The 23,550-nt window shown below is 37.3% G+C and overlaps 1 protein-coding gene and 1 long non-coding RNA gene across 5 annotated transcripts in view; both read right to left on the bottom strand.

Moving 5' to 3' along the window:
• The window catches only part of PACRG (parkin coregulated), a 516,787-nt gene that overhangs the window by 384,259 nt on the left and 108,978 nt on the right, over nucleotides 1–23,550 (bottom strand). The window lies entirely within an intron of this gene.
• LOC144284805 (uncharacterized) lies at nucleotides 4,813–8,173 on the bottom strand. The gene is made up of 3 exons (XR_013353239.1): nucleotides 8,104–8,173; nucleotides 5,728–5,905; nucleotides 4,813–4,969 (listed from the first exon to the last, which is right to left on the bottom strand). It is a non-coding gene; the product is annotated as an uncharacterized LOC144284805 (long non-coding RNA).

The following is a 23,550-nucleotide window of genomic DNA, read 5'->3' as shown; positions in this document are numbered from 1 at the left end:
AAAAGAGAATTTTCTAAGACCAATAGTCAGTGAGCACAGAGCAGATCATATCGAAGGAAGAGAATCTCCCTGGAAGTACAATCATTGACAATAATTTAAAAATAAAACTTGGGGGCAGTCCCGGTGGTGCAGCGGTTTAGCGCCGCCTGCAGCCCAGGGCGTGATCCTGGAGACCCTGGATCGAGTCCCACGTCAGGCTCTCTGTGAAGAGAGCAGGTGCCTGCTTCTCCCTCTGCCTGTGTCTCTGCCTCTCTCTGTCTCTATGAATAAATAAAATCTTTAAAAAAAATAAAATAAATAAAATAAAACTTGGAACATTAATGGATTCCAAAACTAATCATTCTTTGCATTTAGTATTAAGCACTCTGAGTGAAGGACACAACTCTTAGAGCAGAATTTTGCAGGGAAGACCAGCTTTGAACATGACCCTATGTTGTATAAAGAAGACAGGTACCTAATGCAGAACTTGTGTTCCTCCAGCCACTTTTGACTGTGGTTCAAAAAAATCTTTAGTGAGAAAGGATGGGAGATATGCAAACACCATACTCCACAGGAGGTATAAATTGAAGGGGTACTGTGTATATGTGTGTGTCCACCCATGTTATGCCACATTCTATTCTTCCCTCTGTTGCCAACTGCTTGTGGGATGAATCTGATTGGCCTTTCTCCAGACCAAATTAATAAAATCTAATCTCCGTGTTTGGAGGTTGATTAGGCAGAGATTCAGGGAAAGAAAAAAGGAGTTTTCTGGCTTAGAAGCCATGGTGCTGGGATCCCTGGGTGGCGCAGCGGTTTGGCGCCTGCCTTTGGCCCAGGGCGCGATCCTGGAGACCCGGGATCGAATCCCACGTCAGGCTCCCGGTGCATGGAGCCTGCTTCTCCCTCTGCCTGTGTCTCTGCCTCTCTCTCTCTCTCTCTCTGTGACTATCATGCATAAATAAATAAAATCTTTAAAAAAAAAAAAAAAAAAAAAAAAAAAAAAAAAAAAAAGAAGCCATGGTGCTATATGACTTTTCACAAAGATCTTGAATTTGAATTATCAGGGCACTTTCTCAGTCTAATAGATTGTTGACACTTACTGTTTTTCAATATATTGTTATTTTGTATACTGAGCATTTGAGTAAAACTCAAAGAAGGAAGATGGACATATGTAAGATTAATGCCCCCAAATTCTGGCCCAAAGCCCTAAATGATATAAAGAAATAAGGAATTCTAACAGTCACAAAGTGATAGGCAAACTTGCAGATAAAGTTTGAGAGGAAAGATTAAAGCAACTTGTCTTATTAATAAAACTTCTTTAAGGCATCTGAGCATTGGGTTGGGTGGGAAGCAAAATGTAAAAAGAAAATCTCTGAACTATTTGACAACCTATCCTTCAGCTGGGCACTTTTTTTTTTTTTTTCACTTCCTCGTGTTTTTGCTTAACCTGTCTGATTTAGAATACAAAGCAAGTGTAAGATAGTCCATTCCAATATTGAGTTTATGCAAATCCCTACAATAATCAATATTGTTAATATGAGGCCTAACATGAAGTGCACGAGCAGAAGCACCACTTACTTGTAAGCAATAAAATCTGTTTCTCACTTTGGTTTAATACTTATTGAAAAGAATATAACTTGAATTATAAGAAATCTAAGAGAGAACATGCAGTTATTTAGCACTTCTATTTGCTGCTAAATGGTAGGCACCAACTCCTTGGCTACCCTACTATTTTTTTCATGCCTACTATTGGGTCACCGTATCAAATTGTTTTAAAAGTGGCCCAATCATAAGATGTGAAAATCACTAACAGCTTTGGTGCCAAATTGGGTTTTAAGCCAGCCAGTATCTAAAAGAATATTTAGCATATTTTAGAAGTGGCATTAGCTTTTTCCAGGTTGATCAGAATAAAATTAAATGTATTTATTATGCTTTAGTGCATTTAATAGCATTTAGCATCTAATCAGGATCTAAGATCATCCTAGTTTGCATCACTGATGGTTTCCTGCTAAAACAATCACCAATGACATCTAGTAATGATCCCTAGTGATCTCTAAATAGTCTTTGCTTTAGACATTTTGACTATTTAATGTTCCCTGCAATTGACCAGATTATATAACTTCTTAGCATTATATAAAGAACAATCATGCAATTTCTTAATGACCTACAATATACTCAGCTAAGACTTGAACATATTTGCTGAGTGAATGAAAGTCAGTGTCTAATAAGAGATCTAATAAGTTTCTACCACTAAAATTCAGAAAATAATGATTGGTCCATCTTTAAGTCAGGTATCTACTATGTACTGGGCACTGTCCTAGGTACTGAGGAATGAGTGGGAATAGACAGGTGCCCTCACAGAGCACATGGTCCAGCTGCTCAGCTGTTCATAGGGCAACTTTAATTTATCCCATCTGTTACCTAAAAACAAGAAAAACAAAACTTCTCTTGGAATTCAATATTTTTAAAATTTCTTGATAACCATATTTCATACATATAAAAATATATTTAGATTGAGGGAAAACATATCAGGTAGAAGGTGGCCTTAGCATTAATTTCTAGAATTCAAATCAGAATCAGGTTTACAATATCCTGTAAATGGCTTTCTGAATATTAAACTAGTTTTTGTACTTTCACTTCCTAATTGACTAATTATCTTTTCAAGTATACTAATAAAATTGAGCTTCTGACCCGGTGATATTCAGGCCTTGAGGCCAAAATCTGAATAACAATGAGAGATAATAAGGTATTACACTACATTTGAACACTTATTCCCTGAATCTCTATAAACTTCTCTTTGCAAACTGCCCTTGGAAGACTCTTAGTTCTGTCATGTTTTTACCAAAATAATCTAACTACAGAAATTACCTACTTTCTTCTTTCCTATGAAGTTTTTCATGCTTTGTGAAGTTTCATTATACTTTTTAAGAGGAGTTTCTAATTTCCTAATGTACGTATGCATTGGAACATATGAATATAGATACAAAATTTTCTCAGGGCAATCATGTCTTGTTTACTGTTTTTTTCCCAGTATGTTCCAAAAAATTGGTAGATACAAAAATGTTAAATTATGACTCAATCAAATTTGTGTATTTATTATTTTTTTTAAAAGCATGAAGGCCAGTTGGGCAGGAAAGGAAGGTCTTGAAATGGACAATTTCTTCATAGACAGAAGTGAGACAGATTTAGACATCTTCCTTCTTGATTTTCAACTCAGTATGATTTTTGTTGGTATTTGTTTGTAATAGCAATACCATCCTAGTATTCAATTATTGGAAAGAATATTTACTTAGAATGATAAATCTATACTTACAGAATGAAGATATTTTTTGAAAATAATTTTTAAAAAGATTTCATTTATTTATTCATGAGAGACACAGAGAGAGAGAGAGAGGCAGAGAAAGGCAGACGCTCAACCACTGAGCCACCCAGGTGTCCCAGAATGAAAATAATTTATTATTTTTTAATTTTTTTTAAGGATTTTATTTATTAATTCATGAGAGACAGAGAGAGAGAGAGAGAGAGAGAGAGAGGCAGAGGGAGAAGCAGGCTCCATGCATGGAGCCTGACGTGGGCCTCAATCCTGGGACTCCAGGATCACGCCCTGGGCCAAAGGCAGGTGCTAAACCACTGAGCCACCCAGGGATCCCCAGGAAATAATTTAATAATACATTTACTGATTGACCAGTATTTCCCCCAGATTTCGGTTAACACCTCAAAAAAATCATGTACAGAGAGAAAAATACTAATATCTGTTATTGAGCACTTAACAGTTACCAAGCGGTATGCTACTTACTTTGCAATCATTCTCTGTATGCAGAGGTAAAATAAATGAAAATACCCTAAAGTAATGAGGTGACATGTAAGAGTGAACACAGTAATGCAGTAACAGTCACCTGGATGTCCACAGTAATAAAATCGGAGAGGCACCCAAGAATGTCTCGTTTCTATCTGCAGAGACTTCAAAAAGAGGACATCCATCTTTCCTAGAGGCAGATAATTTTTTAATGTGCCTTCTAGCTCAATTACTCTAAAATTCACCTTATTTTTATAAAACCATATAGACTATAATTCCCTAATACAGTGATCAAGAAAAAATAGAGAATATTATACAATCACAAAAATGTTAAATATACTCTCAAGAGAACTCATATTTTCAGGTAAATTTTTAATTCCTTGCAAATTAGTTTAGTCTTATGACAGATTATTTTTTTGCTGAACATGTAATTTTGTTCTGCACATGGTATTATTGATAATGAATTTGTCAAGAATCAAGGTTCATATTTCTTAGCTTTCCAACTTCAAAATTATATTAAAAATAAATCTATGACATCTTACAAACTTCTTAGAAAACTTGTAAGGTATTAATTTTACCATGGTAAACACAAGGCCCCAATACCCTGTCATGGCTTCTTTTAACTATCGCATTTATCTGAGCAAGGGCAAAGCACACATTTATTAGTCTCTGGCCTATCTCTTCATTGAACACAAAAAGCATTCTTCTTTCTGACAATAGGCTGAATGGGAAAGTAAACATCATGAAAATTAAATCTCATAAAATAAGGATTAGCAAACTTGAAACTAATAATATATCATGAACTCTACATCTTTTTTGCCCTGATTTATTATTCCCAAATAATAACTTTCAGCCTTTTGCAGACAAGTTATTCTATTGGGACATACTCAGAAAACATGCTCTAAGACTTTAAGGATATGTTAGATTGATTGAATCACAATATCAAAGAATGTTCTGAGCCAAAAGGGATCTTGGAGCCAATCTACCCCAACCCCTTTATTTTATTGATAACAAAGTATGTTCACAATTACTTTGGGATTTGTTCTTGCTGTCATTCAGTGGCAAACTCCAACAATTCTTGGCTGTTCTCTCTGTATTCCATGAAGATCCATAAAGCACCAGTACCCAGCAGTACTGAAACAATACTGGCCAGAGGGTACTCATTCTCATTATGCTTCTCTGTATAAATGGTACCTAAAAATGAATAAGCAAAGGTACCAAACAATCTAATTTAGGTCTCTTATGTGTATGCTGTGGGTTCTCAGCAGCTATAGGGGTTGATCCAATCTCAATTAAGAGGTCTAAAAAGAATTTAATTTCATGTTCTAGTGCAAAGTTGGAAGAGCCTGTAACCTTATTCAGTAGCAGATTCATAGTGTTGGTTTGTGATTATGTAAAGATCCCCAGTAATCCCTTATTCATGGAGGAAAAACGTGTTTCCCTTGCAGATCCTGTGTGCATGTGGTTGGGGAGCAGGTCACATGGTCCTCAAACATGGAAGAGAGAGAAAATGGAAGCCAGAAAGGAAGGATGTGCTCTGTCAGGAGAGCCTGGCGCGCAAGGTCGGCTGGTGGTGCCAGAGAAAGTACTCCTCTCCAAACAGTGAGTGACAGGTAGTCTCTATCCTTTATGCCTCAGGGGAACACAATATCCCAGGGAGAAAGAATGGATCACTTATCTAACCGCTGTGTTTCAGCACCTGGCCCCCATAGCTCTTAGTGAGTACTTACTATATACCAAGCACTAAGTACTTTCCTTACAAAAACTCTGAGACGTAGCATTATTCCATTTTAGAAAAAAGAAACTGAGGCCAAAAAAGATAAATGCTTGGCTTATGGTCACTCTACTAAGTGGAAAGCCAGATTTAAAAATCAGACTGTATGGCTTGTATGCCCATTGGCCTTCCAGAGTGCACACTGCCTCCCATCAAGCTAACATTCAAGTAGGCTCACCTTTCAGACTGGTTCTATGAGTAACATTGTAGAACATTCGACTCACAAAGGCACATGTAAAAGGAATTTAGATGCTAGTGGTTCAAGGGTGTCTGAAAATCCTTTGAAGTAATGTCTCTCCTGATATAATGAGAGAGAAAGCTTAACATAAAAATTGTCCAGAAAAATGAAAAGTCACCTGGAAAGGAAAATGGAACATAAGAACACAAGGTTAAGATTTCTTTTCTTCATTTTATTGATGAGAAAAGTAAGACTCAGAAAGGTTCTGAAAATTGCCCAAGAGTAAACAGCAAGGTAATGAATGAGTGTGGAGAAAAGAATTAAATAAAGGTCAGCCAGGTTGGAGGGCCAAGGTGTTTTCCTCCATGAGGCTGCCTTCTAGGACCAGGAGTCATGAGAGACCTCCTTTCCAGCAGGAGGAAATGGGAGTGTTCTGATTGGTAGAAGTTCTGAGGACACTGGAGGGTCACCACCTGATTCTTAGGGCCCCATTTCTGGAGATATGAGTGTGCAGCAGGGAGGAAACTTTTTTTTTTATTCTAAAATCTGATTCCAATTTGGGCCAGTTGTTCTAGGAAGACAACATTTCTCTCAGGGAAGAATTCCTCTTTTTGTTTGGAAAATACCTCAGATTGGTTATGGAAAGTTGGGCCTCTGAATTGTTTGAAAAGGAGGAGAAGAGAGGCAGAAACTCAAGTACTCTGCGTGACAAAGGACTTCTGAAGCAGCTCTGAGGTGGGAGGCACCAGCTCTACAGAATGCCACAGCCAGAACAAAAGGCTTGTCTTCCCCACAGTGATGTCTGGAGTTGACAGTGTTTACCTGTTCTGTATCACAGTTCCCCCAACTATTACTCCCAAGACTTCAGTTAAAAAAAAAATCTGCAACCACTGATTTCTGTTACTAGAGATTTGGGAGAGAAATAGTAACAGTGATGGAGGGATAACTGAGAAATACAAACAGAACAAAACTCAACAAGCCAAGGAAATAAAAGTCCAAACAGAGAACACTGGGCAGGGCCCTGAGGCTTCTGAGAGTGGGGGAGATGAAGCCCCAAAGTGGGCTCCAAGGTGGGCTGCAGGAGACACGTCTTAGGCGCACACTGTAATGCTGAGTCACCTGCAAAGGGACTGTCCCGGTGGAAGAAGGACAAGGACAGCCAGGAACTCTCGCCAGCAGGTCATGTTCATCAGCTAAATCCCAACTACAGTCATTAATTCAGCATTCAACAGATATTTCTCAAAAGCTGATCATGTGACAAGTCCTGAGACAAATGACCAAGGTAGAAACACCTCCTCAGTTCAGCCCAGAGAGATGTTTGGTTTTCCTGATGCACTGAATTACTTCCTTTAGTCAAATAGAAACTGTGGAACTCATCACATTTCCTGGGGTTTTTTATCTGCCCTATTGTGAATGTCACTGATACCTTTCGGCCCGGGTCAAATAGCCTCCCTTAACATATTTTTTCTGATAGAATTCTTCCTTTCCACTTCTTTTCCTTTTCTATGTAAGCTCTCCTTGTACTGGTATCTTTTAGGTTCCCTAAAATTATTTTTGGAAGTAGGAAGTTCAGTCAGTAAATGAACATGGTGACTGAGAATCCATTTAGAGATTTTTTTTCTATGTGTTTCATAAGCATTTCTTGAAGAAAATAGACAGCTTACGTATCTGAACCTGCAAATCTTCAGGTGCAGAGAACTATAACCAGGTATGGCCAAAGGGCCAGGTCTATAGAATAGTGGGTCTCTATGTTACTGAGGACTGTATCTTGCACAGACATGGTAGACTGCATATATTTATTAAAGATGTTATAATAAAGAGTAAGTAGAGCAGAGGAGTTAGTTAGAATCTCTAAGGCAGGAGTTGTCTTCAGAAGATTCCTGGAAAAGGTGTGTGTGACACCAAGGCTGAGGGAAAATCAGTGGTCAAAGATGAGAAAGAAAGGACTCTACTGCTCTGAGCTAATGTGTAGTCTGCATTATTACTGTTTCAAATGAGCAGTTTCTCTCACCAGAAGTATTGCCTCTGCTTTTCTCCTACAACTATTTTTCATCTCGTACCCATTCATTTGTTAATCCATTTGATTAATTAGAATGCTCAGGTGAAAATGAGTTTGGGTTAATTTAATTTCTTGGTTTTCAGAGTGATAACTAGGAAACCAATTCTGATTCAATCTTTCATTGCTGGAAGTATTCTCAACATCTATCACCTCACTTTTCTGCTTTAACAAATAAAAGTATATCAAACAAAATGTAATCTTTCTTTCATGAACAAGAGAACACTGGTATCTCTGGTTCATTATTTCAAATGAGTCATAACTTCAGAGTTTTATAATATGCAAACTGGGCTAACTACTTACTGACCCCCAGCACCAACCTTGAAGGCAGATTTTTTAAAACAAATCCTTGCTATCTTGTTTGTTTTCCAGTAATTTTATGCTGTCTCTAAAAGTAGAGCGAAAAGAAAAAAAATCTAGTTAATTAAAGGTTCAATTTAGCTATGTTCCACTTAATTTGAGTCTTTCTAAATACTAATTGCATGAGGCAAGTTAAATTTATTCTGGAGAAGATGCGCCTTTTGTGAAATAAATTTAAGGAGTTCTGAGTCTTCAAGAAGTGTAAAATAAACTTTTCAATAATTTAAATTATATGTGATGTACTTAAACATGTTTAGGATTATATAACAGGCTTTAATGGAATTATAAATCTGGAAAGCTACAGTCTAAGCTTTTAAAAAATCTTTAGGAAGAAAATAAATGAATCAAAATAGTTGAAATTTGATATATACATAAAAAATATTGTTTCATTGTTAAACACTCAGATTAATTTATAGGAGAAACTTTAATGTAAAGTTTATTAAAATGCTGTGTCCCTATTATCATAATCTAAAACAGTAAATGAGTAAAACTAGCATATTCAGCAGGAATATATAATTTTAACAATATGCTTATGTAATTTAACAAACCTTAATTTTATAAGAGCCACAACAGATTGGATACTCTACAAATTTATATATCTGACTGGAGCAGATACAAGCTCTCCAATAATCTGCATATATCAATTATTGTTGAAAGCCACAATCCAGAGCCAGAATTTGGCCATTTTCCTGGACTACTTGAGGTTTTATACTATCCTAGAGGGAGCATATGACACATGTTCATAAATGTTCAGTTAACATTTAGTAATTGGTCAGAGATTCACTCTAGCTCTGAAAACTCAGGGCTGCTAGAGATCATTCCCTTACCAATCACCATGGAAGTCTAAATGCATTTCTTTTTTTTTTTTTAAGATTTTATTTATTTATTCATGAGAGACACACAGAGAGAGAAAGAGACACAGGCAGAGGAAGAAGTAGGATCCATGCAGGGAGCCCAATACAGGGCTCGATTCTGGGTCCCCAGGATCATGCCCTGGGCTGAAGGCAGGGGCTAAACCGTTGAGCCACCCACAGATCCCCGAAGTCTAAATGCATTTCTGCTCAACTTTTTGGTTAAGAAATTCTTTGGACATGATAAAAAAAAAATATATATATATATGTATAACATTATATATATATATATATATATATATATATATATATATAAATATATATATGTATAACATTATATATATATATATATATATATAATATATCAGCACATACGTTTTAGATTAGATGTGGGAAGAGAATAAAGTCATACATGGAATTGCTTACAACAAATGTCTAGTAGACGTATTCAGTACTCAATAAAAGCATAGAAGTAATGAAGGATTAGAAATCTCTTCTCCTGGGGCAGCCCAGCTCAGCGGTTTAGCGCCGCCTTCAGCCCAGGGCATGATCCTGGGGACCTGGAATCGAGCCCCGTATCGGGCTCCCTGCCCGGATCCTACTTCTTCCTCTGCCTGTGTCTCTTTCTCTCTCTGTGTGTCTCTCATGAATAAATAAATAAAATCTTAAAAAAAAAAAAGAAAGAAATCTCTTCTGCAGTACAAACTTTATCAGATAATAGTTCCCCAACTAACTAAAGTACTTTTGGAGTTAACATTTGTAGTAACATTTGTAGAAACTGAGAGTTATTTTAGTGAAAACTGAATTTTCTAAAATATATAAAGAGATGAGTCAATTTAAACTTTAAAATAAGAACTTGAACAAAGCAAGTATTTCATAATTTTTTTACTTGAGTCCTTATGAAGACAAGACAGACACATAGGCAGATAGACAGAAAGAAAGAAAGAATCTGTCTCATTTTATATCTTTATACATATCTGCCTATCCTTAAACTCCTAAAGTCAGTAAGATGCTAAGTGTTACCTCTTATCAACTAGAAAAATGTCTGATACATAGTAACCAACAAATAATAGATACAGAATGAATAAATATTTGTTTATCCTAGGGTTTTTTTTCCAGCTCTAATCATTTGCTTCAGTGAAATGATTTTTTTTAGAATATTTCATGTCAAACTATGATTTCTTTTTTTTTAAATATTTTATTTATTCATTCATGAGAGACATGAAAGAGAGAGAGAGAGAGAGACGCAGAAGGAGAAGCAGAAGCAGGCTCCACACAGGGAGCCTGACATGGGACACAATCCCGGGTCTCCAGGATCAGGCCCTGGGCTGAAGGTGGCGCTAAACTGCTGAGCCAAGAGGGCTGCCCTCAAACTATGATTTCATTATGGAAATCAAACAGCACAATATTGACAATTGGTAGTTAGATATTTTTAGGTGTATTTTTTTTTATTCAAGTAGCATATAAAAATGACTTCATAAAATACCAACAAGAAACACACTACACAGCTTAAGGAAGAGGAAGACAAAAGTAAAAAAAAAAAAAGATAATTATTCAAGGGTGGAATTTAAAAATAAGTACATTGGCACTGGAATTCAACATGTAGAGGATTTCTGTATCCTCTAGAGAAACTGGGAGGAGGAAAAACATTGTAGCTCCATGGAGAAAACAGATACATCAAAGGACAGAATGGAAGAATCCAAATAATGGAAGAATTGAGGAGGAGAACAAAGTAGCAAAAGGCCTCAAGATAAGGAATATGCAGAGTAAAAAGACATAAAAGAAAATGAGAGCAAAAGGGTGGAAATCTTTGAAATGAAACATTAAATAGGGAGATATAAAAGCATAAACAGTGTATTCCAATTCCAGTCCATTCCAATTCTGACTCTGCTCATTTAATCTCTAGCTATACTTGGGCAAGTCAAGGCATCTCTCAGGGCCTGCATTTCTTTATTTATTAAAAAATATTATATACTGCACCACATTCTTTAGGGCTTCATAAAATAACATATGTGAAATAGTGCACTAAGCCATAGTATACATTAAGGTTTTGCTCACTGCACAAATATGTGGTTCCAAGTTAAAATGTGGATTGCCTCGTTTCTCAACAGATACCCAGCCTGTAGCTCAAGCCTTCTAATCAGTTATCATCCTCCCTGGTTGTAAAGAAAACAAGTTTAATTTTTAGGGAAGAAAAATAGATGAACCTGCTCAATATTCTTAAACACTTTTTAAAATGATAATGAGGAATTTTAAAATACATCAGTGAAAACCTAAAGCTTGTATTCTCTTCAAAGTTCAATACTGTTGATTATGTTATACATAGCTCCTTGCACTAGAAGGGATGGAAAAGTTGTCTAGTCCAGTTCTCTGATTTGACAACTGGGGGAAACTGAGGCCCAACAAAGTGATACTTATACAGGCAGTTATCTGACTAATCACTCAACTAATATTAGTTGCGTGTATGCTAGCAAGAGTGTATGCAATGGCCAAACCCAGGGCCTGCCTTCAAGGGCATGAGGGCCTGGTACCTTGCCCATCATGTAACTAGTGAGGGGCTCAGGTGGGATTCTCAGTCCAGGCCTCACTACACTGAGTATTCTGACACGTTTAAGCTTGTTTTCACTTATGACCTGGGCTTGGAAAAAACAGGACATACATGGGGCATTACTGATTACTGATCTTTCGAAAGGCAAGTAAAAAAGATTTCGAGTTAATAGGGTTTATTTTTACGATTTATTTATTTATTTGGGAGAAAGAGAAAGAGAGAGAGAGCAGAAGGAGGAGCAAAGGGAGAGGGAGAGAGAATGTCAAGCGGACTCTGAGTTGGGCATGGAGCCTGATGCTGTGTTCAGTGTCAGGACCCTGATAGATCATGACCTGAGCCGAAACCAAGAGTCAGACACTCACCCGACTTAGTCTCCCAGGTGGCCCTCAAATTAGTTTTTATCCTAAATCCAAGCCAAACAAAAGGGCATAGGGGCCTCAGTAGAGTCTGCCTCCAAGATGGGATGGATTCCAGTGTTCAAAGAGGTCAGGCAGGGAAAGGGTGGGAAACAGTGTGCACAAGGGTCAGAGAGAAATGTCTGCAAGGATGTAATGCCCCATCTGAAAGATGCTTTCTTTATTCGTTTCTTAATATGTCTGTGTCTTGCTGTAGATCTTACGGTCTCATTTATGTGTACAGAAAAGAATTAAGGAAGGTTGAGAAACACACACTAAATTCGGTAACCATCCTTTTTCAATGATGTGGAGTGACTTTTTATACTAGTCTTAGATCTTTGCTCTTTGAGTCTGGAATATGCAAATATTCCTAATTTATAAAGATGGCCCATTTAATGGAATAATAAAGAGAAATCCTGCTCCCAGTCAATAGGGCTCAGGAATGGTAACCCAAAATATGGCACACCTTGGCATATTGAGTATCTTGAGACACTGAAGGAAGTTGAGAAACAATAGGGGCAGGAAGGGCTCTCTGATCTTCTTCTCAAGTGGGCCATAAGACCCTCATGGAAGAGGCACCCTCCCTGCAAGTAGAGGAATGGAGCATCCTTATCTCTGAGGATGGAGGGACCCTGAACAGAATCTGAAGGAATAGGTCTTGCTAAGTTCTCAGTTAACCACCGTTAATTCAGACCCTTCCATTCTATCACATTTTCTCACGACTTCCCACTCTTCATCAAATTTGACATAAAAATACTCGACCTTAATCCTTTCTCCAAGTCTTCTCCTTATGAAGGCCCCCTGTCACATAAAATTCAAATGAAATATATTTGTATGCTTTTCTCCTGGTAGCCTGTCTTTGTCAGCTTAATTTTCTGGCCCAGCCAGAAACCTTAGGAGGGTCAAGAAAAAGTTTTCATCCCCTAAAGCTCATGGTTATTTGGACACTGTAGGAGACCTGAATTGTTTTACATGTGTCCACTGTCGCTGCCCCTTCTAGCATCATTCCCTTTTGGGGAATCTTGTTTCCTCTGCTGCATTAAGTATTGATGAGGGAGTAGATAAAGGTGCTCCTCAGTGACCACAGAAGACAAAGGAGATCTGTTATGGGTTGTACATGTCCCTCTAAAATTCATACCCGACACCCCCCACCTGCCCTCACCCATGTGATGGTGTTAGCAGGTGGGGCCTTTGGAAGGTGATTAGGATTAGATGAGGAAATGAGGATGGGGGCCCCGTGAATGAGATTCTTGCCTTTTAAGACTCACCAGAGAGCTTGCTTCCTCTCTGTGCCATGTGAGGATCCAAAGAGAAGTAGTTAGTCTGCAACTTGGAAGAGAGCCCTCACTGGAACCCAAGCACATTGGCACCCTGATTTGGGGCTTCCAGCCTCCAGAAATGTGAGAAATAAATTTCTGTTACATGGTATTTTTGTGGTAGTAGTTGGAGTTAAGACAGGGTCACAGAATGCTCATTCCGCCAGCACTGTCCTCTTACTTCCTGGCATACCTACATGGCTGAAGCTTTGCACATCTCTCTCCTCTAACTCTGAATCATGTACAAAGTGGTACAAGGAGGGCAATGGAGTTCATTCAAAAGACTCTCCAAACATATCTCTTGAGTGTCCTCCACAGTTCATGAGTGCCCAATTTCTTTTCAACCAACATGTGCCCAAGTTAGGTAGAGTTGCACTCTCTTGCCTAAAACCAAGATCCTAATTGATAATATCTTTCTATTTCAGAATACCTCTGCAGCACTTTAGCTCTACAGATCATAATTCGTAAACATCAATATGAATGGTATGTTTCAGGGTTCTGCAACAGAAATGTAAAGTGCTTCCAACAACTGGAGGCAGCATATTTTAAAAAGATTGAGTAAAAGCTGATTTATCCAACATCTAAGTACCTAGAAATTTTCCCCAGCACTTCTGCTTACCAATGGAGTGATGGAAACTGGTGTTTTTGCGGGGAGGAGCAGAAGGCAAGCAAGAGAAACTCAAGCAGTTTCCTGCTCAGCACAGAGCCTAATGTGGGCTGATCCCCCACATGACCCTGAGTTCATGACTTGAGCTGAAAGCAAGAGTGGGATGTTTAACCAACTGAGTCACACAGATACCTGCCCCTATCAGAAACTGGTGTTTTTAATGAGAGGTCATATGGTGAAAGAGGGGGACATGTGCTTGGACTAGCCTCCCTCACTCTTGTTCCTTAGATTAATCACTTCAATCAAGGCCTTAGTTGCTTTTCTTTTGATAGGTGGCTATGGACACCTGTCCTATGTTACTTGTGGTTGTGTTTTTTGTTTTTAATTCAGAGCCTCAGTGTCCATCGAAAGATGAATGGATAAAGAAGATGTGGTTTATGTATACAATGGAATATTACTCAGCCATTAGAAATGACAAATACCCACCATTTGCTTCAATGTGGATGGAACTGGAGGGTATTATGCTGAATGAAGTAAGTCAATCGGAGAAGGACAAACATTGTATGTTCTCATTCATTTGCGGAATATAAATAATAGTGAAAGGGAATATAAGGGAAAGGAGAAGAAATGTGTGGGAAATATCAGAAAGGGAGACAGAACATAAAGACTCCTAACTCTGGGAAACGAACTAGGGGTGGTGGAAGGGGAGGAGAGCGGGGGCTGGGGGTGAATGGGTGACGGGCACTGAGGGGGACACTTGACGGGATGAGCACTGGGTGTTATTCTGTATGTTGGCAAATTGAACACCAATAAAAAAATAAATTTATTTAAAAAAAAGAAGTTAAAGGAAATATGACACCTTTTGAGGAGTATATAAGGCACTATATATATATATATATATATATATTTATATATATACACATAATATTATTGCTATCCTAATATACCCTAAATCAAAGATTAAATAATATTTTGATGAATTGTTTTATTATATTCATATTCTTAGAAAATTGGCAATTTTAAAAGAATCTGTATTAACTTTTTCTAACATCTGTGAGTGAAAACTGGGAATATATAGTAGCCAAATAAATAATATATCAGACCAACCACCTATTAATTTTATTAAACAGTTACCAAGAAATTCTATTAACCCTCTCAAATTCTACACTTTCGATTGATTTAATTCACAAAATGCTTTGGATGTGTATGAAGTTATATTTTTAAATGTTCCTTGCTGCCAGCTATAAAGGCCATAAATATTCTTCTTTCAAACAGAAGAAAGGCACAGCCTTTATGAGAAGCAGTTCTCCTTATTCATTGTTTTTCTCCTTGATACATGTTGACAGCTGATTTACAGGAAGTGGCCTCACCTTATTTGCATCTGTATTGATGTGTTTGGTGAGCAGGAAGGGAAGTAACAGATTCAATATTAATCAAGGAAAAAATGGACTTTACTCATTCTCTCAAGCAACTACCTGAATTTAGGTTTTTTAAACACCTTCTCTTACACTCAAAATGTAAATTTTTCAAAGGCCGCACCTGAACAAGGTTAGAATAGTGACTTAGAGAACAGTCATGGCTTTCTCTTGTATAACATACACTGAAGCATTTCAAATGTATATTGCTTGATTAAAATTTTAAAATTGGCTATAATATATTGACCAATTAGGACTTTGAGATAAGCCATTAAATATAAAATCCCAAATTATTAAGACAAATGCTTTATACCATCAAATCATAGAAAATCTATATTTTTGGTAGATAAAATAATAGCTACAATTATTTTAATTCACATCAAAGATTCCAAATCATTAGCTAAAATAAAACAATGGTAATGGTAAATAGGACTCAATTTTATATTGTTACTGGTCAGTGAATCTGGCAATTTGCATTGTATAGAGAGTACGTTTTTAAGAGAATGAGACAAGGTTCAAAAATTCATTTTTTCCTACATTGTTATTTTAGCTGCCTTCATTATATATAAAATTCATTTGGTCAAAACTACTAGAAGAAGCCTTCTAATTATAAATTACTAGTTTCAGATAAATTAGAAAAGAGATTTACATATATGTACGTGTGAAATTATTTCTTCCTCTGTTACAAGAACTTTTTTTCACTTATCTTCATGAGGAGATTTGTAATTTCAGTACTTGCTTCCTTTTACAGATGACAGATGTATATTAGTTAAAATAAGAAGATATCTATACAAAAATTAGCCTTTTTAAAAAAATCTTTTTTCCTTTTCCCCTCCTCCCATCCCTCATTTAGAAAGAACAGCAGCCAAGGTTGTAAGATAAACATCCATTGCTCCTTAGGTCAAAATCTGTGCTGAGTTTAATTTCTCATCCTCTTAATTCAATTAAGAAAAGGAAGTTCCTTTTGTTCATATATAGAAAACAAATAAGGCAAAAATAATGAAACTCCTCAAATAGTTAGAGTTTATTCTACTAGATGCTTAAACGAAGTTGAAGACTGATGCTTTTAAAAACTTTAATTGGATAATTTTCATCCCTCTGCATTTCTTGCAGTAGCTTTGACCATTTATTAGTCTATTTTTAGATGAGGAATCAAAGGTACAAAATGGCAAACAGAAAAGGAGTCAAGCTCAAGTCAATTTCAGTTCAGGTATTTAAAAAATATATGGGAGGGGAATGTGCTTTCGAGAGGTCTCCAATTATTTAAGGGTTATATAGTTATATATATTGTTATATATATTGTATATATGTTATACATATATATGTTATATATATGTAATATATTGTTATATATTAACAATATATATGGTTAAACATTACTTCTGGGGCCAGATACAACATACACAGAATATTCAAGTTAACATTCAACATACAACAACATACAACACCAATATGCTTACTCAATTAATAGTCAATGTTTTATAGTAATTTTTCATAATGCATTTTCCTGTTGGATAGTAACAAGGATATGTACATATTTATTTTTAAAAACCTTTTGTCAAGTTGCATCAAAAGCATGCTGCAACAAGACTGGCAGAAAAGAAGCTACCTAATAGGGGACAGTTGTATTCTTCCAACAAACAGATGTGTGGGCAGCAAGAACATATTTTATACCTTAGAAATAGATTATTAAAGGGACCCCAAAAGGTAAACAACAACAACAACAACAACAACAACAAAATCAGAGCAAATGGATCATCTGGGGAATTCAGAGACTAAAGTGATTAATTAGACCTTATTTTGTCTTGAACAGATTTACTAAGCATTTTTTAAATAGCCACATTGTTTGCAATTACCAAAATCACACCTCCATTGGCTGGCCTTAGTTACTTCATGCACGAACAACAATCTGATTGAGCACTCTTGTTAGGACTTCATTCTTCATTGTAATTAGCCATAATCATAGCCTTCCTGGGTGCATGAGAATGTGCTAGCAACTATTCACAACCTCAACCCATTTGAATATGAATCTTCTCAGTAAGGAGCAATAAAATCGGAGAAACAAAGCAGTTTCTCTAGGGAATTTTGCAAAGCATCTCTGCTCTACTTCTCCCCCCTTCAAAATGTCCCTTTCTCCAGTATTTGGATTCTATTTGCTAAAACAAGGGTGGCTTAATGAAGACAATGGCTTATTATTCCTTAAATGACACAGGAGGCCCAAGTATTACAGGCTGGGTTCTTTCAGTCTTTGCCAAGGACACAAGGAACAAAAGAAAAAGCAATTGTATGTGGAGAGAGAACTGGGACTAGGCTATACTTTGTGAAAGCTCAGAGTTAAGATGGGGGTCTTTGCTCTTCCAGAGCTCAAAAGGCTGGTGCTTGCTTGCTTGCTTCTTTTTAACCCCTCTGCCTTCCCCTCTGGAAATGACTCAGACGTTATAGAAAAAGCCTCAAAGAAGCAGGAATTGGAAACAAAGGCCAAATGGAGGAGGGGTGACATTTCTGATCCTGTCCCAAGTACATTCATAGTGAGCCACCTACTGGCAACAGCACTTTCCCTCCTTTACTGTCTAATCACCTAACCTCTGTAGGGAAGACCTGGGTAAACATGCTGGAATCACTCCAAATGCCTCGTCAGCCCAAAATGGGAAAAATAAAATTCAAAGGGAGAAAAGCTTGCAGAATAGTGCTAAGTCTTTGATGGAAAATTCAATCCTTCTAGTGAAACTATGGCTAAATATCAGATACAAAAAACCATCATTTAAAATGCTAAGCATTCTGTAGCAAAATTTGTAACATGATTTAAATTACTTAAAAAGAATATTCATTTTATTTATGAGGCGAACTCAAATAATCAAGCTAAATGAATAAGATATTAAAAGTGTAGCATGCCACATGCAAAAGATCTGTAAGTTATTCAAAACCTTTGCCATTTTTGTGTAGGCTTTTTTTTTTTTTTTTTGATACATGACACATCCACAGGATGCTCAGGGCTACCGTGTGACACCTAATACTTCTCTGATAATCTCATGGGTTTAAATCCTTCATCATCATATTGAAGTGACTTTGCTAAAATCACACAGCCAACTGAATATATTGCTTAAAGTACTAGATGGTAGTGCAATTTGGCATCTGACTGCGGTATGCAAATCACAAGTTTAGAACTGAACAGGGCCAAATGGCCCTCCCAATCAGGCACACACAAGGTTTCATTTTGGTTGAGGTGGTCCAGAACACTGTGGAAAAGAAGCTCTGTGGCAGGACACAGACTGGACTAGCAGTGTCCGTTACTGCTATCCAAGGAAGACCAGTGAGATGATCGACCTCCTACTAAATGTCGACTGCATTTAAGGAACTGTGCTAAGTACTACTGAAGCATCTCAAGTGGAAGAAAACACTACAAGGTTGGCTGTAATTAATACAGGAGTCCCAGTGGCAGCCTGCTGGGGTCTGCTTGTACCTGCTTCCAGAGCAACTGTGTTCCCCCTTCTGAGTTCCTTTGTCATGCATTACTCTCATGTTGCTCTGTGGACTTTTTCTTGCTCCTTTGCTTCCCTGATCTCTCTACTGATTCTCATACCATATTGTGAGGTTATTTTTTTAAAATCCATATTAATATTTGGCAAGTCAAGTTCCTTACTCTGTTTTTTTTTCTTTTGCCATCTTTTGGTAGCAACAATTTAAAACAGACAACTATAATAATTTCGTCTTCATACAGTAATATATTATTAAAATGTTTTTACCATATTATGTATCTTTAAGAAGCAAAAAGAAGAATCTCTATAACATTAGGACTTAGCCTAAACTGAAGAACATACAAGCGGATATCCTAGTAATTTTTTGTGTTACGAATGATAGTGATGTCATGGTTTTCACTGTGTGCCAGGCAGGGTGCAAATTTTTGCACTGTCTCACCAAAGCCTCACATGGCCCACAGGTGTGGGCATGGTGACATAATTGTCTTCACTTTACAAAGGAGTAAACCTCAACTCAAGATGTCTCACTAACTTGCCCAAGATCACACAGCTAATAAACTGCAGGGCTGGGAATGAATGAATCACTTAATGGTCAACACTCACAGCACTGAGTTAGGAATCATCTGTTCTTGGGGTTCAGCTAGTCCAATACCAGCCAAGGCCCCTGGCTCTAGCCTGCCTCGAACACCCGGGACCTGACCACACAGAGTGACAACACTGCATGGGGTTGTAAGGAGAACTAGGCTTTTTGGACACCAAATGACCTCCAAAGGGACGACCAACATAGAATTTGATGGCAAGTCACAATGGTGGACTGAAGAGGTGGTCATACTACAACCAGCCATAAAGTGTGACCTCTCAAACACATCATCAGGCTTGTTTAGGTAAAGTAAGAGTTAAATATATTTCAAACTTGGCTCAGGATAGCCCCAGTCAAAACTAAAATATTTTAGATGTAATTAGCAGTATGGTGGCATCCTGAGTCATGCTTTCAAGTGTACATGGCACTTAATGTTGGTGACATTATCTATCAAAGTAAATGTAAGTTAATAAAACCACATGCACAAAGAACATTTACTTTCTTTTTTCTCTGGTGATAAGCAATGTTAGTCTCAAATCAAAAACCATATATTTTAATGTTGGACCTATACTATTTGTGGGGTTTTGTTTGTTTTGTTTTGTTTTGTTTCTGGAAACAAGAGGAGAAGGGCAGAGGGAGAGAGAATATTAAGCAGGATCCACACTCAATGCAGAGCCTCATGTGGGGCTCCATCCCATGACCCTGAGATTATGACCTGGGCCGAAACCAAGAGTCAGACACCTAACCAACTGAGCCACCCAGGTGCTCCTGTTATTTGCTTTTTAATCCCTTTCCTGGGATATCTCATTATGTGTCAGAGAGCATTTATCTGGGGTCACATAAGCCTCTAATTCTTAGAGCAAAGTCAAAGCATCTTTTAATTCTACTGGTTAAACAAACATTACAGATGTTATTTTTTTGTGGAACAATGCAGGTAGAAGTTTCTGTTACCAACTTAATAGACTATTAGCCACCCATGGGTTTTCACAGATAAGAAAAGGTGAGCTTTTACATAATTCAATTCCACAAACACCTATTGAATGCTTATTGTGCACAAGGCACTATATAAAGTCAAGAAAGTGAACAAAGAGGAATAAGATAAAAATCATCCGATTTTTTTTTAATCAGAAAAGAAATGATCCCCTAACCCCAGGAATTTACAAATTAGTGAGAACTAAACACATAATGCAAATACAAAATAAATAACTATAATTTAAGGCAAAATACACAGGAGATAAAATTTGTAGATGTATATTAATATTTCCATCTGTTTTGATCTTAGAATAGGTTAATTTAAACATATATAATACTAATGGCAATAAAACCAATTGTTTTTATACCTGACAACCACAGATCAAACACTGTTCTGAGTTCAAGATCTATTTCTTATTTAATCCTTATAGCAAATGATAACCCTATGAGGCATGCATGAGGAAAATGAGGCAAACAGAGAGGGTAAGTAACTTGCCCAAGATTTCATACCTGTAATACAGCTTTATTCTCTCTTTCTCTCTCTCTCTCTTCCCCCTCCCTCCTTTTTTTTTATTTTTTTTAAGATTCCATTAATTTATTTGAGACAGAGAGTAAGTGAAGAAGAGAGCACAAGCAGGGGAGGGGTACAGGGAGAGAAAGAAGCAGACTCCTCGCTGAAAAGGGAGCTGGATGCAGGGCTTGATCCCAGGACATCAAGATCACTACCTGAGCCTAAGGCAGATGCTTCACCAACTGAAGCGTCCCCTCTTTTTTTCTTTTTTCTATAAGTGAGCTATATGCCCAACGTGGGGTTTGAACTCACAACCCCAAGATCAAGTCACACACTCTACTGACTGAGCCAGCCAGGCACCTGTATTTATTTCCTTCTTACTGAGAATATGATGGGCTACCTTTCCTATTATATAGTAAACAGAAAGTATGCTCTTACCTTTGATATATTTTAAATCTACCTTAATTATTTACATATTTTAATTGCCTAAAATTTGTAAGTTTTAAGTCTAAACGTCTAGTATCTTTTTAATCATTGCAAATACCACATTGTCATTTTCAATAATCTCCACAACTTTAGAAAGATGACAAAAGTGAATATATAGAGCAATTCAAGAGAGTAAGCCACAAATTGATAAAGACAGGAAATAGGATATTATCAACCCTCCTGATCTCAGGAGGGCAGAAAGAGCCTGCAGGACTACCTAAATTGATAATCAATTGAGACTCTCACACTGTTGGGTGGGGCATGTGCCATTTGGCAGTCAGGCGCTGTGGCAAAAGGAATGGCCCTGTCCATCAGGCTCTGCAGGATTTTCTGGCAGCAGGACAGGGGAAGATAGGAACACAATCTTAACATGCATGGGTGGAACTGGGGATTCACTATATTATAAAACATCCAAGTAAACTTTTTTTTTTTTTTTTTTTTTTTTTTTTATTTATTCTTGAGAGAGAGAGAGACAGAGAGAGGCAGAGGGAGGAGCAGGCTCCATGCAGGGAGCCCACATGGGACTGGATCCCAGGACTCCAGGATCACACCCTGGGCTGAAGGCAGGTGCTAAACCGCTGAGCCACCGGGGCTACCCAAAATTTCCAAGTAAACTTTGAGATGATTTAACCTTTCCCGTTTTCTTGCCCCTGTCCACATGCCTTGGTGTATGTGTACAACATGTCTGTGTGGTATCCCCGTTCCTACAGAGGAATACAGTGTGTGTACGTATGTGTTAATGTTAAAATACAGCTTAACAACTTCCTTTACCTCTTTAGTATTTCCCCAAGATCAATACATTAAATTGCTTACTTATTCTCCAATAATGTCAATTTCTTGACTATTTGGGTATCTGTGAACACTGTCTCTTTTGCCTGGATTTCTTCCCCTAAAGCCTTCTCTTGTTTTTCTTTTGACAAAATTCTAGTTTCCACTTGACATCAACTTGATTTCCCTAAAGATACTTTTTTTTCTGTGTCCCACAGCACTTAGATTTTTATATCTCTGTTACAAATATGTATTATTTTTCTGTTTTCCTTCCTTTTTTATCACATGTGGGTTCTTTTCCCCCAAATGACTTATATTGAGAGGGCAGAGGCCATTTTGTGTTAAGGAGCTGCATTTCTAGCACTAGTACAGTTCCTGGCACATAGTGTATATATTCAGCTCATTCAGTAAATTATTATCGTCCAACGGATTGGACATAAAATAAGCCTTAAATTACACTAACACAACATAGATACCATCTGCAAATCTTAAATAAAGTCACAAAGAATGGAAATAAGGTGCTTTCAGAATTCCCCTCTTTGTCATAAAAATTGGCCTAAGGAAAGCCTTTGAAAGGATAAAGGTAGCTACCTTGATTTGAATGCTGGAAAGAGAATATTTTAAGTGTTTTTCCAAAACTTTTCTTGATATCCTATTATAAGGCAAAGTATTAATATAAGTATATCTTGGTAAAATTCTAGATGTGATTTAGAATCCCTTATTCATACTCCCTTATTCATCCTAAGGGAGTACACCCAGCATTTTGTGATGTTCTGAATATAAGTCTGTGCTCCTCTATGCTCTTCATGGTATCAATGATCTCAGGCTTAGTTCTATTGACCATCTGGACACATGGATGCTCTCTTTGCCCTACCTGATTCTGTGTCCCTCTCAAAGCTACAGGACAGGTTTTTAGTAAAGGGTAAAGAAGTAATTGTATTTCCCTGCGAGTGCTATTTTGGGGAAGGCAGAAATTCATTTGTTGCTCATAGAGAAGGTTGAAATTTGACTGCTTGCCAAATTTAAAGGCCGGTTCCCAGACTTCATCCTCTTTGACCTCACAGCAGCATGAGCAGCTTCCCTGCTTCATGCAATAATTGACTGGGTGCTACAGATTCTAACTCTTTAATAGCTCTTTCATTTGTCGGGCCCTCCCTTCCCTTCCAATGTCACTGTTGCTAATGTTCTAGTTCAAACTCTTCTGCTGTCCTCTGAATTACTGAAAGGCACCCTAATGGGACTTCTTGGCTCCATTTGGCTCCTTCCAGATTCTTCTCCCAATTCCTGACAAAGCTCTCTAGAAAGCAAATCTGCTCAGGTATCTCCTCAAAATTTTAGTGCTTCTCAATAGCTTTCCACATAGAGTCCAAATTACTCAACTTACACATAAGATGCTTTATGGTCAGGTTTCTCCTTATATTTACCCTCATTTTCAGCCTCTTTCCAAATTATCTCTTTCATTCAAGGTATTCTGAAGTACTT

This window comes from Canis aureus, chromosome 1 (genome assembly GCF_053574225.1).
Source record: "Canis aureus isolate CA01 chromosome 1, VMU_Caureus_v.1.0, whole genome shotgun sequence".
In the NCBI taxonomy this organism is placed as follows: Eukaryota; Metazoa; Chordata; class Mammalia; order Carnivora; family Canidae; genus Canis; species Canis aureus.
The sequence above is the reverse complement of the archived record's forward strand: the minus strand, read 5'-3'. Positions and strand labels throughout refer to the sequence as shown.